The sequence below is a fragment of the Arachis hypogaea genome, chromosome 12, assembly GCF_003086295.3.
Source record: "Arachis hypogaea cultivar Tifrunner chromosome 12, arahy.Tifrunner.gnm2.J5K5, whole genome shotgun sequence".
Lineage (NCBI taxonomy): Eukaryota > Viridiplantae > Streptophyta > Magnoliopsida > Fabales > Fabaceae > Arachis > Arachis hypogaea.
This window is the reverse complement of record NC_092047.1, coordinates 38,629,941-38,642,423: the sequence shown is the minus strand read 5'-3', so window position 1 is coordinate 38,642,423 and position 12,483 is coordinate 38,629,941. Positions and strand designations below refer to the sequence as shown.

Genomic DNA, 12,483 nt, shown 5'->3' with positions numbered 1-12,483 from the left:
CAATGAAACATAGCTCCAATCAGATGAGCGGGACTTGTAGCTCTTTGCCTCTTGAATAGTTTTGGCATCTCACTTTATCCATTGAGGTTCAGAATGATTGGCATCTATAGGAACTCAGAGTTTAGATAGTGTTATTGATTCTCCTATTTCAGTATGTTGATTCTTGAACACAGCTACTTTATGAGTCTTGGCCGTGGCCCTAAGCACTTTGTTTTCCAGTATTACCACCGGATACATAAATGCCACAGACACATAATTGGGTGAACCTTTTCAGATTGTGACTCAGCTTTGCTAAAGTCCCCAATTAGAGGTGTCCATGGTTCTTAAGCACACTCTTCTTTTGCCTTGGACCTTGACTTTATCCGCTCAGTCTCAAGTTTTCACTTGACACCTTCACGCCACAAGCACATGGTTAGGGACAGCTTGGTTTAGCCGCTTAGGCCAGGATTTTATTCCTTTAGGCCCTCCTATCCATTGATGCTCAAAGCCTTGGGATCCTTTTTATTTACCCTTGCCTTTTGGTTTTAAGGGTTATTGGCTTTTTGCTCTTGCCTTTTGGTTTTAAGAGCTTTTGGCTTTTTCTGCTTGCTTTTTCTTTTTTTTTTTTTCGCCATTTTTTTTCTACAAGCTTTTGTATTCACTGCTTTTTCTTGCTTCAAGAATCAATTTTATGATTTTTCAGATTATCAAATAACATGTCTCCTTGTCATCATTCTTTCAAGAGCCAACATATTTAACATTCATAAACAACAACTTCAAAAGACATATGCACTGTTCAAGCATTCATTCAGAAAATAAAAAGTATTGTCACCACATCAATATAATTAAACTAAGTTCAAAGATAAATTCGAAACTCATGTACTTCTTGTTCTTTTGAATTAAAACATTTTCCATTTAAGAGAGGTGATGGATTCATAGGACATTCATAACTTTAAGACAAAGTTACTAAATACTAATGATCATGTAATAAGACACAAACATGGATAAGCACTTAACATAAAGAAAACAAAAAATAGAGAATGTAAGAACAAGGAATGAGTCCACCTTAGTGATGGTGGCGTTTTCTCCTTGAGGAACCAATGATGTCCTTGAGCTCTTCTATGTCTCTTCCTTGTTTTTGTTGCTCCTCCCTCATTGCTTTTTGATCTTCTCTAATTTCATGAAGAATGATGGAGTGCTCTTGATGTTCCACCCTTAATTGTCCCATGTTGGAACTTAATTCTCCTAGGGAGGTGTTGATTTGCTCCCAAAAATTCTGTAGAGGAAAGTGCATCCCTTGAGGTATCTCAGGGATTTCTTGATGATGAGCTTCCACATGCGTTTCTTGAGCTCCATGAGTGGGCTCTCTTGTTTGCTCCATCCTTTTCTTAGTGATGGGCTTCTCTTCCTCAATGGGAATGTCTCCTTCTATGAAAGCTCCAGCTGAGTAACATAGATGGCAAATAAGATGAGGAAAAGCTAGCCTTGCCAAGGGAGAGGACTTTTCGGCTATTTTGTAGAGATCAAGGGAGATGACTTCATGAACTTCTACTTCCTCACCAATCATGATGCTATGAATCATGATGGCCCGATCCACAGTAACTTCAGATCGGTTGCTAGTGGGGATGATGGAGCGTTGGATGAACTCCAACCATCCTCTAGCCACAGGCTTGAGGTCCAGTCTTCTAAGTTGAACCGGTTTGCCTTTTGAGTCAATCTTCCATTGAGCTCCTTCCACACATATGTCCGTGAGGACTTGGTCCAACCTTTGATCAAAATTGACCCTTCTAGTGTAGGGCCGTGCATCTCCTTGCATCGTAGGCAAGTCAAACGCCAACCTCACATTTTCCGGACTAAAATCTAAGTATTTCCCCCGAACCATGGTGAGATAATTCTTTGGGTTCGGGTTTTTACTTTGATCATGGTTCTTAGTGATCCATGCATTGGCATAGAACTCTTGAACTATTAGGATGCCGACTTGTTGGATGGGGTTTGTTAGAACTTCCCAACCTCTTCTTTGGATTTCATGTCGGATTTCCGGATACTCATTTCTCTTGAGCTTGAAAGGGACCTCGGGGATCACCTTCTTCTTGGCCACAACATCATAGAAGTGGTCTTGATGGGCTTTGGAGATGAATCTTTCCATCTCCCATGACTCGGAGGTGGAAGCTTTTGTCTTCCCTTTCCCTTTTCTAGAGGATTCTCCGGTCTTAGGTGCAATCAATGGTAATGAAAAAACAAAAATCTTATGCTTTTACCACACCAAACTTAAAATTTTGCTCGCCCTTGAGCAAGAGAAGAAAGAATAGATGAAGAAGAAGAAGAAAATATGGAGGAGAGGAGGGAGTGATGCACGGAAAACTTGTCTCTCAACAAATCTCCCTTCGGCAAGTGTACCGAATTTGTCGTCAAGTAAAAACTCACAATAGAGTGAGGTCGAATCCCACAGGGATTGATTGATCAAGCAACTTTAATTAGAAGAATGTTCTAGTTGAGCGAATTCAGAATTTGGGTTGAGAGTTGCAGAAAATAAAATGGCGGGAATGTAAATAACAGAAAAGTAAATGCTAGAATTAAAGGACTGGAAGTAAATGACTGAAAATAAATTGCAGAATTGTAAATGGGAATGGGGGATTTGCTCATAAAAGTAAATGGCAGAAATTAAAGAAAATGGGTAAGATCAGAGATGGGGAGTTCATTGGGCTTAGGAGATGTTACAATTCTCCGGATCAAGTTCATTTTAATCTCTTCCTCAATCAATGCACTCATTGATCTCCTTGGCAATCTTAAGTGATTGAATTACAATTTCTTGCAATTCAATCTCTCAAATCTTGATCAATTGCCAATTCCTTGGTCAATTGCTCATGAGAAGAGATAAAGTATGGTCACTGATTATACCACATGCATTTCCCAAATCAAGTATTGAGAGGGTTATAGTCACATACCCATCCAAACCCAATTTGGTCCAGCATGAGAAAGCATTTCTAGCTTGATCTCTTCATTCCTCTTTCAAGGTTTAAAAGAGATCCAAGTTTGAATAGATTCTCTTCCAAGATAACTACTCAATTGGATGAAGATCGAAAGCTTTCAAGTAAAATCAAGAGAAAAGATAGAAGAAGAATAATGAAAATTAGTATTGATCCATCAAATTACAACAAAGCTCCCTAACCCAATGAAAGGGGTTTAGTTGTTCATAGCTCTTGAAAATGAAAACAAAGATGGAGAATACATCATAATACTAGAAAATGCAGAGAAAGTAAAATGCAGAGAGTAGTTCTCTTTTTCCAGCCTCTAGAACTCCTTTTACAATTCAAAGCTACTCCTATATATATTACTCTTCTCAGCTTCTAGTTTGCTCTTCAAGTCTTGGGCCTTTGGATCTTGAGTTTGAAGCAGTTCTTTTCTTCATTTGGGCTTGGCTTTACTTGCAGAGAGAAAGTGCTAAGTGGGCAGAGACTTCAGCTCAGGGCGTTAGGGGTGTTAACATTTATTGAAAGTATAAGTTCGAGAACGTTAGTGACACTTAACATTTTCACTAACGTTCCAATGTACCCCTTTGCCTCACGTTAGAGCCCATGTTAACTATGTTAACGTGGCTTCTAACGTGGCCTTGCCAAACTTCGAGAACGTTAGTGACACTCAACATTGTCACTAACGTTCCAGTGTGCCCCTTTTTGCTTCACGTTAAAGCTCCACGTTAACTAGGTTAACGTGGTTTCTAACGTGGCCTTGCCAACCTTCGAGAACTTTAGTGACACTCAACATTGTCACTAACGTTCCAATGTGCCCCTAGATCTCACGTTAGAGTCCACGTTAACTAGGTTAACGTGGCTTCTAACGTGGCCATTCTTAGCCATCCCTACGTTAGTGACAATGTTGAGTGTCACTAACGTTGGCTCATCATTCATTCCTCATCGTTAGCTTCCATGTTAACTAAGTTAACGTGGAAGTTAACGTGGCTCCTTGGGGGGTTGTGTGGTTGCTTCCAACGTTAGTGACAATGTTGAGTGTCACTAACGTTGGCGATAACTCTCATTTCTTACGTTAGCTCCCACGTTAACTTGGTTAACGTGGGAGTTAACATGGTGTGTTGCATCCTTAGACCAACGTTAGTGACAATGTTGAATGTCACTAACGTTGGCTTCTCTTCCCCCTTTAACGTTAGAGGCCACGTTAACTAGGTTAACGTGGGCTCTAACGTGGCCACTCATGAGTGTTTGCCAATGTTAGTGACAATGTTAAGTGTCACTAACGTTGGCTCAACTTCCCTTTTCCACGTTAGAGTTCACGTTAACTTAGTTAACGTGACTCTTAATGTGGGCAATGATGGCTATGAGAGTGTCATTGGCAATCACTTTTCTCATTAACCTTGCAAGTTTCCTCCCTTTCCTTGCTTCCTTTGGTCCTGAAATCAAGCAATAGAGTGCATCAAAGTTCTAGTCCAAGTCATGGGCAATGCAACATACAATTTGTCACTAAACTTATGCAAAATCCTCATGAAATAATATAAAATGCACAATGTATGCTTGAGTCAAGGTGTAAGTGAATATCTACCCAAAACTAGCTTATTTCCTAAGGAAATGCATGAAACTAACCTAAAAATAGTAAAGAAAAGGTCAGTGAAACTGGCCAAGATGCCCTGGCATCAGGGAGAGGTGTATTCGGCCAAGAAGGGGAAAAGAGGGTTGTGTTGTGTGAAAATGAGGAAGAATGGAAGGCTTTATATAGGAGGGGAGGGGGTTAGTTTCGGCCATATAGGGTGGGTTTGGGTGGGAAATTGATTTTGAATTTTGAAGGTAGGTGGAGTTTATGAGGTAGGTTTATGGGGAAGAGTGGATGGATGTGAGTGGTGAAGTGGTGATAGGGAAGAGAGATTGAGGTGATTGGTGAACAGTTTTGGGGAAGAGAGGATGAACATTGAGAAGAGGGAAGAGAGTGAGTGGTGGTAGGTGGGGATCCTGTGAGGTCCACAGATCCTGAGGTATCAAGGATTTGCATCCCTGCACCAATTAGGCATGTAAAATGCCTTTGCATGCAATTCTGGCGTTTAAACCCTGACTTGATGCTTGTTCTGGGCATTCAGCGCCCAGATGCAGCATATATTGGGCGTTGAACGCCAGCCAGATGCTTGTTTCTGGCGTTCAGCGCCAGCTCTTCCTCAGTGTGCATTTCTGGCGTCTGAATGCCAGGATGCTGCTTGTTTCTGGCGTTCAACGCCAGATCCATGCTCTGTTCTGGCGTTGAACGCCAGCCAGATGCTCCTTACTGGCGTTTAAATGCCAGTAAGATCCTCCTCCAGGGTGTGATTTTTCTTCTGCTGTTTTTGATTCCGTTTTTGATTTTTCTATTTATTTTGTGACTCCACATGATCATGAACCTATGAAGACATATAACTAATAAAAAATATAATTAAATAAAAATTGGGTTGCCTCCCAACAAGCACTTCTTTAATGTCAATAGCTTGACAGTGGGCTCTCATGGAGCCTCACAGATGTTCAGAGCATTGTTGAGACTTCCCAACACCAAACTTAGAGTTTGGATATGGGAGTTCAACACCAAACTTAGAGTTTGGTTGTAGCCTCCCAACACCAAACTTAGAGTTTAACTGTGGGGGCTTTAGTTGACTCTACAGTGAGAGAAGCTTTTTATGCTTCCTCTCCATGGGTACAGAGAGAGATCCTTGAGTTTTAAACACAAGGTTGTCCTCATTTAATTGAAGGATCAATTCTCCTCTGTCCACATCAATCACAACTCTTACTGTGGCTAGGAAGGGTCTTCCAAGAATGATGGATTCATCCTCATCCTTCCCAGTATCCAGGATTATGAAATCAGCAGGGATGTAAAGGTCTTTAACCTTTACTAACATGTCCTCTACTTGTCCATAAGCTATTTTCATGGATTTGTCTGCCATTTCTAATGAGAAATTGGCTTCCTGTACCTCAAGGGTTCTTAGTTTCTCCATTATAGAGAGTGGCATGAGGTTTATTCCTGACCCAAGGTCACACAGAGCCTTCTCAAAGGTCATGGTGCCTATGGTACAAGGTATTAAGAACTTTCCAGGATCCTGTTTCTTCTGAGGCAATGTCAGTTGATCCAGATTACTCAGGTCATTGATGAGCAAGGGAGGTTCATCTCCCCAAGTCTCTTTACCAAATAAATTGGCATTCAGCTTCATGATTGCACCAAGGAACTTGGTAACTTGCTCTTCAGTAACATCCTCATTCTTTTCAGAAGAAGAATACTCTTCAGAGCTCATGAATGGCATAAGGAGGTTCAATGGAATCTCTATGGTCTCTAGATGAGTCTCAGATTCCTTTGGTTCCTCAAAGGGGAACTCCTTATGGATCACTGGACGTCCCAGGAGGTCTTCCTCCTTGAGATTCACGTCCTCCCCTTCCTCTCTAGGTTTGGCCATGTTGACTATGTCAATGGCCTTGCATTCTCCTTTTGGATTTTCTTCTGTATTGCTTGGGAGAGCACTAGGAGGGATTTCAGTGATCCTTTTACTCAGTTGGCCCACTTGTGCCTCCAAATTTCTAATTGAGGACCTTGTCTCATTCATGAAACTTATAGTGGCCTTGGACATATCAGAGACTAAGTTTGCTAAATTAGAGGTATTTTGTTCAGAGTTCTCTGTCTGTTGCTGAGTGGATTATGGAAAAGGCTTGCTATTGCTAAACCTGTTTCTTCCACCATTATTAAAGCCTTGTTGAGGCTTTTGTTGATCCTTCCATGAGAAATTTGGGTGATTTATCCATGAGGGGTTATAGGTGTTTCCATAAGGTTCACCCATATAATTTACCTCTGCTATTGCAGGGTTCTCAGGATCATAAACTTCTTCTTCAGAAGATGCCTCTTGAGTACTGTTGGATGCAGCTTGCATTCCATTCAGACTCTGAAAAATCATATTGACTTGTTGAGTCAATATTTTATTCTGAGCAAATATGGCATTCAGAGTATCAATTTCAAGAACTCCCTTCTTCTGAGGTGTCCCATTACTCACAGGATTCCTCTCAGAAGTGTACATGAACTGGTTATTAGCAGCCATGTTAATGAGTTCTTGAGCTTCTGCAGGCGTTTTCTTTTGGTGAATGGATCCACCTGCAGAAGTATCCAATGACATCTTAGCTAATTCAGACAGACCATCATAGAATATATCCAGGATGGTCCATTCTGAAAGCATGTCAGAAGGACACTTTTTGGTCAGTTCCTTGTATCTCTCCCAAGCTTCATAGAGGGATTCACCTTCTTTCTGTCTGAAGGTTTGAACATCCACTCTAAGCTTGCTCAGCTTTTGAGGAGGAAAGAACTTGGCTAAGAAAGCCTTGACCAGCTTATCCCAAGAGTTCAGGCTATCCTTAGGTTGAGAGTCCAACCATATTCTAGCTCTGTCTCTCACAGCAAAAGGGAACAGCATGAGCCTGTAGATTTTAGGATCTACTCCATTAGTCTTAACAGTATCACATATCTGCAAGAATTCAGTTAAGAACTGAAAAGGATCTTCAGATGGAAGTCCATGAAACTTGCAGTTCTGCTGCATCAGAGAAACTAATTGAGGTTTCAGCTCAAAATTGTTTGCTCCAATGGCTGGAATGGAGATGCTTCTTCCATGTAAATTGGAATTAGGTGCAGTAAAGTCACCAAGCATCCTCCTTGCATTATTATTATTTTCGGCTGCCATCTCCTCTTCCTGTTCGAAAATTTCTGTAAGGTTATCTCTGGATTGTTGTATCTTAGCTTCTCTTAGTTTCCTTTTCAGAGTCCTTTCAAGTTCAGGGTCTGCTTCAACAAGAATGTTCTTGTCCTTGCTCCTGCTCATATGAAAAAGAGAGAACAGAAAAATAATAATAATAGGGATCCTTTTTACCCAGGTATATAGGTTCCCCTGTGTGAGTAGAAGGAGAAAAGAATGTAATGTAAAGAAGGGAAGAAGAGAAAATTCGAACACAGATGGAAGAAAGGGTTCGAATTTGAGTGAGATGAAGTGTTAGTAGATGAATAAATAAATAGAAGGAGATGAGAGAGAGAGAGGTTTTTCGAAAATTATTTTTGAAAAATGGTTAGTGATTTTCGAAAATTAAAAGAAGAAATAAATTAAAATTTGAAACAATTAGTTAATTAAAAAGAATTTTTGAAAAAGAGGGAGGGATTTTCGAAAATTAGAGAGGGATAGTTAGTTAGGTAGTTTTGAAAGAGATAAGAAACAAACAAAAAGTTAGTTAGTTAGTTGAAACAAATTTGAAAATCAATTTTTGAAAAGATGAGAAGATAAGAAGTTAGAGACGATATTTTAAAATCAAATTTTTGGAAAAGATATGTTAAACAGATATGATTAAAAAGATATGATTTTGAAAAAGATAAGATACACAGATATTTTTTAAAAGATATGATTGAAATTAGTTTTGAAAAAGATTTGATTTTTTAAAATCACAATTAATGACTTGATTCACAAGAAATCACAAGATATGATTCTAGAACTTAAAGTTTGAATCTTTCTTAACAAGTAAGTAACAAACTTGAAATTTTTTTTTGAATCAAAACATTAATTGTTGATGATATTTTCGAAAATTATGAGATAAAATTAAGAAAAATATTTTTGAAAAATATTTTTAAAATTTTTTAAAATAAATAAGAAAAATGAAAAAGATTTGATTTTTGAAAATTATTTTTAAAAAGATAAGATTTTCAAATTGAAAATTTGATTTGACTCCTAAGAAACAACTAAATTTTAAAAAGTTTTGAAAAAGTCAATTCAAAATTTTTGAAAATTTATGAGTGAAAAAGGGAAAGATATTTTTTTGATTTTTGAATTTTTAATGAAGAAAGAGAAAAATATGAAAAAGACTCAATGCATGAAAATTTTGGATCAAAACATGTGATGAATGCAAGAACACTATGAATGTCAAGATGAACACCAAGAACACTTTGAATGTCAAGATGAACACCAAGAACATATTTTTTTGAAAAATTTTCAAGAAAAGAAAACATGCAAGATACCAAACTTAGAAAATTTTCATGTATAGACACTATGAATGCAAGAATGCATGTGAAAAACAAGAAAAGACACAAAACAAGAAAATATGAAGATCAAACAAGAAGACTGGCCAAGAACAACTTGAAGATCATGAAGAACACTATGAATGCATGAATTTTCGAAAAATGCAAAGATTTTTTTTTTTAGAAAAAAATGCAAATGACACCAAACTTGAAATTGACTCAAGACTCAAACAAGAAACACAAAATATTTTTTGATTTTTATGATTTTATGATTTTTTTGGATTTTTTCGAAAATTAATGTGAAAAAGAAAATAAGAATTCCAAAATCTTTAAGAAGAATTCCAGGAATCTTTCAATATTAGCCCAAAGCTCCAATCAAAGGGTTGGACATGGCTTAATAGCCAGTCAGCTTTAGGATATAAATCAGGCATGCAACAGCTGATATTCAAATTAACTTGCCTCTATGCTGATGGTTGGAAGCCCCTATCCAAAAGAATTAGACCTGGCTTTACAGCTAGCCAGGCTTCAACATGCTTCATGAAACTCTAGAATTCATTCTTAAAAATTCTGAAGAAAAATATATTTTATTTTTTTTGAAAATATTTTTTTTTCAAATATTAATTGGGAAAAACGAAAAAGAAGAAAATATTTTTGAAAAATTTTTGAAAACTTTTTGAAAATAAAATAGGAAGAAAATTACCCAATCTGAGCAACACGATGAACCGTCAGTTGTCCAAACTCGAACAATCCCCGGCAACGGCACCAAAAACTTGGTATGTGAAATTGTTACTCTGAGGTTGTAAAATTTGTTGTTCGTTCTCTCCCTGGCAATGGCTCCAAAAACGTGTGCACAGTACCATGGTCCAAACATAACTTCACAACTTCGCACAACTAATCAGCAAGTGCACTGAGTCATCCAAGTAATAAAACCTTACGTGAGTAAGGGTCGATCCCACGGAGATTGTTGGTATGAAGCAAGCTATGGTCATCTTGTAAATCTCAGTCAGGCGGATATCAAATGGTTATGGAGTTTTCGAATAATAAAAATAAATAAACATAAAATAAAGTTAGAAATACTTATGTAATTCATAGGTGAGAATTTCAGATAAGCGTAAAGAGATGCTTTCGTTCCTCTGAACCTCTGCTTTCCTGCTGTCTTCATCCAATCAGTCCTACTCCTTTCCATGGCTAGCTTTATGTAAGGGCATCACCGTTGTCAATGGCTACATCTCATCCTCTCTGTGAAAATGGTCCAATGCGCTGTCACTGCATGGCTAATCATCTGGAGGCATCACCGTTGTCAATGGCTACATCCCATCCTCTCTGTGAAAATGGTCTGATGCGCTGTCACTGCATGGCTAATCATCTGGAGGTTCTCGATCATACTGGAATAGGATTTACTATCCTTTTGCGTCTGTCACTACGCCCAGCACTCGCGAGTTTGAAGTTCGTCACAGTCATTCAATCCCTGAATCCTACTCAGAATACCACAGACAAGGTTTAGACTTTCCGGATTCTCATGAATGCCGCCATCAATCTAGCTTATACCACGAAGATTCTGATTAAGGGATCCAAGAGATACTCATTCAATCTAAGGTAGAACGGAAGTAGTTGTCAGGCACACGTTCGTAGGGAATGATGATGATTGTCACGTTCATCACATTCAGGTTGAAGTGCGAATGAATATCTTAGAAGCGGAATAAGTTGAATTGAATAGAAAAACAGTAGTACTTTGCATTAATCTTTGAGGAACAGCAGAGCTCCACACCTTAATCTATGGAGTGCAGAAACTCTACCGTTTGAAAATGCATAAGTGAAATGGTCCAGGCATGGCCGAATGGCCAGCCCCCATGTGTGATCAATATGATCCAAAGATGAACTAAAAATCATAAGATGTCTAATACAATAGTAAAAAGTCCTATTTATACTAAACTAGTTACTAGGGTTTACAGAAGTAAGTAATTGATGTATAAATCCACTTCCGGGGCCCACTTGGTGTGTGCTTGGGCTGAGCTTGAAGTTTACACGTGGAGAGGTCATTCTTGGAGTTGAACGCCAGTTTGTAACGTGTTTCTGGTGTTCAATTCTGGCTTGTGACGTGTTTCTGGCGTTTAACTCCAGACTGTAGCATAGAACTGGCGTTCAACGCCCTTTTGCATCCTCTAAACTCGGCCAAAGTATGGAAATCCCTGGATGTCTACTTTCCAACGCAATTGGAAGTGCACCATTTTGAGTTCTGTAGCTCCAGAAAATCCACTTTGAGTGCAGGGAGGTCAGAATCCAACAGCATCAGCAGTCTTTCTTCAACCTCTGAATCTGATTTTTGCTCAAGTCCCTCAATTTCAGCTAGAAAATACCTGAAATCACAAAAAAACACACAAACTCATAGTAAAGTCCAGAAATGTGAATTTAACATAAAAACTAATAAAAAAATCCCTAAAAGTAACTAGATCCTACTAAAACATACTAAAAACAATGCCAAAAAGCGTATAAATTATCCGCTCTTCAGCCATCCATGGCTGTAATTGCCACCTTGATTATACCCTTGGTTGGGGCGGTCATAGAAGTTATGAGTGGCTGCCATGGTGTTGTCTTCCTGCTGGAGCTGCAGACATTCATCAGTATAATGGCTATAATCAGCACAGATTTCGTAAACTCTCTATGGGACTAACTGTTGGCCTTGCTGTGGTGGAGAAGGTTGAGCTTGCTGAACTTGTTGTTGATTCAATTGCATCTGCTTCAGCAAGTTAGTCATTTCACAGATACTCTGAGTTAGAGCAGCAGTCTCTCTGCTAGAGGATACTTCTGTGACGGCTTTTGAACGGCCTCATTTTTGCCTGTGATTCTGAGTAGATTCAGCTAAGTCGCTGATCAGTTGCCATGCCTCATCAGTGGTCTTGTAGTTTTTCATAGACCCATTGCTAGCACTTTCCAATGTGGTTTTATCTTGGGGTCTCATGCCCTGTGTGACGTAACCGAGTAACACTATCTTGTCAATCATATGGTGGGGGCATGCTTCCAGAAGATTATTGAAACGCTCCCAGTATTCATAGAGAGTCTCAGATTCGTCCTGAACAATCATAGAAATGTCTTTCCTCAGTTTATCAGTAACTTCAACTGGAAAGAACTTTTCCAAAAATTCTCTTCTAAGTGTATCCCAGTTAGATATAGTTGCTACGGGTTGAGTGTAGTACCACTCTCTTGCCTTTCCCTCAAGAGAAAACGGGAAAGCTTTCAACAAAATTGAAGTTTCATCTGTACCATCACGCCTGATGATGTGTGGAAAATGATCCAACACAAAACTCACCGGCAAGTGTACCGGGTCGCATCAAGTAATAATAACTCACATGAGTGAGGTTGATCCCACAGGGATTGAAGGATTGAGCAATTTTAGTTTAGTGGTTGATTTAGTCAAGCGAATCAAGTATTGGTTGAGTGATTTGTATTTGGCAGAAACTAAATTGCATGAATAATAAAGAGAGAGGGAAAAATTGCAATGAATTAAAG

General features: G+C 38.8%; 2 non-coding genes across 2 annotated transcripts; both read left to right on the top strand.

The window, feature by feature from the left end:
- Window positions 1-7,156: 7,156 nt before the first annotated feature.
- Window positions 7,157-7,264, top strand: LOC112731809 (small nucleolar RNA R71). The gene has a single exon (XR_003167567.1). It is a non-coding gene; the product is annotated as a small nucleolar RNA R71 (small nucleolar RNA).
- A 4,707-nt stretch (window positions 7,265-11,971) lies between these two features.
- Window positions 11,972-12,079, top strand: LOC112732028 (small nucleolar RNA R71). Its single transcript, XR_003167770.1, has one exon. It is a non-coding gene; the product is annotated as a small nucleolar RNA R71 (small nucleolar RNA).
- Window positions 12,080-12,483: the final 404 nt, after the last annotated feature.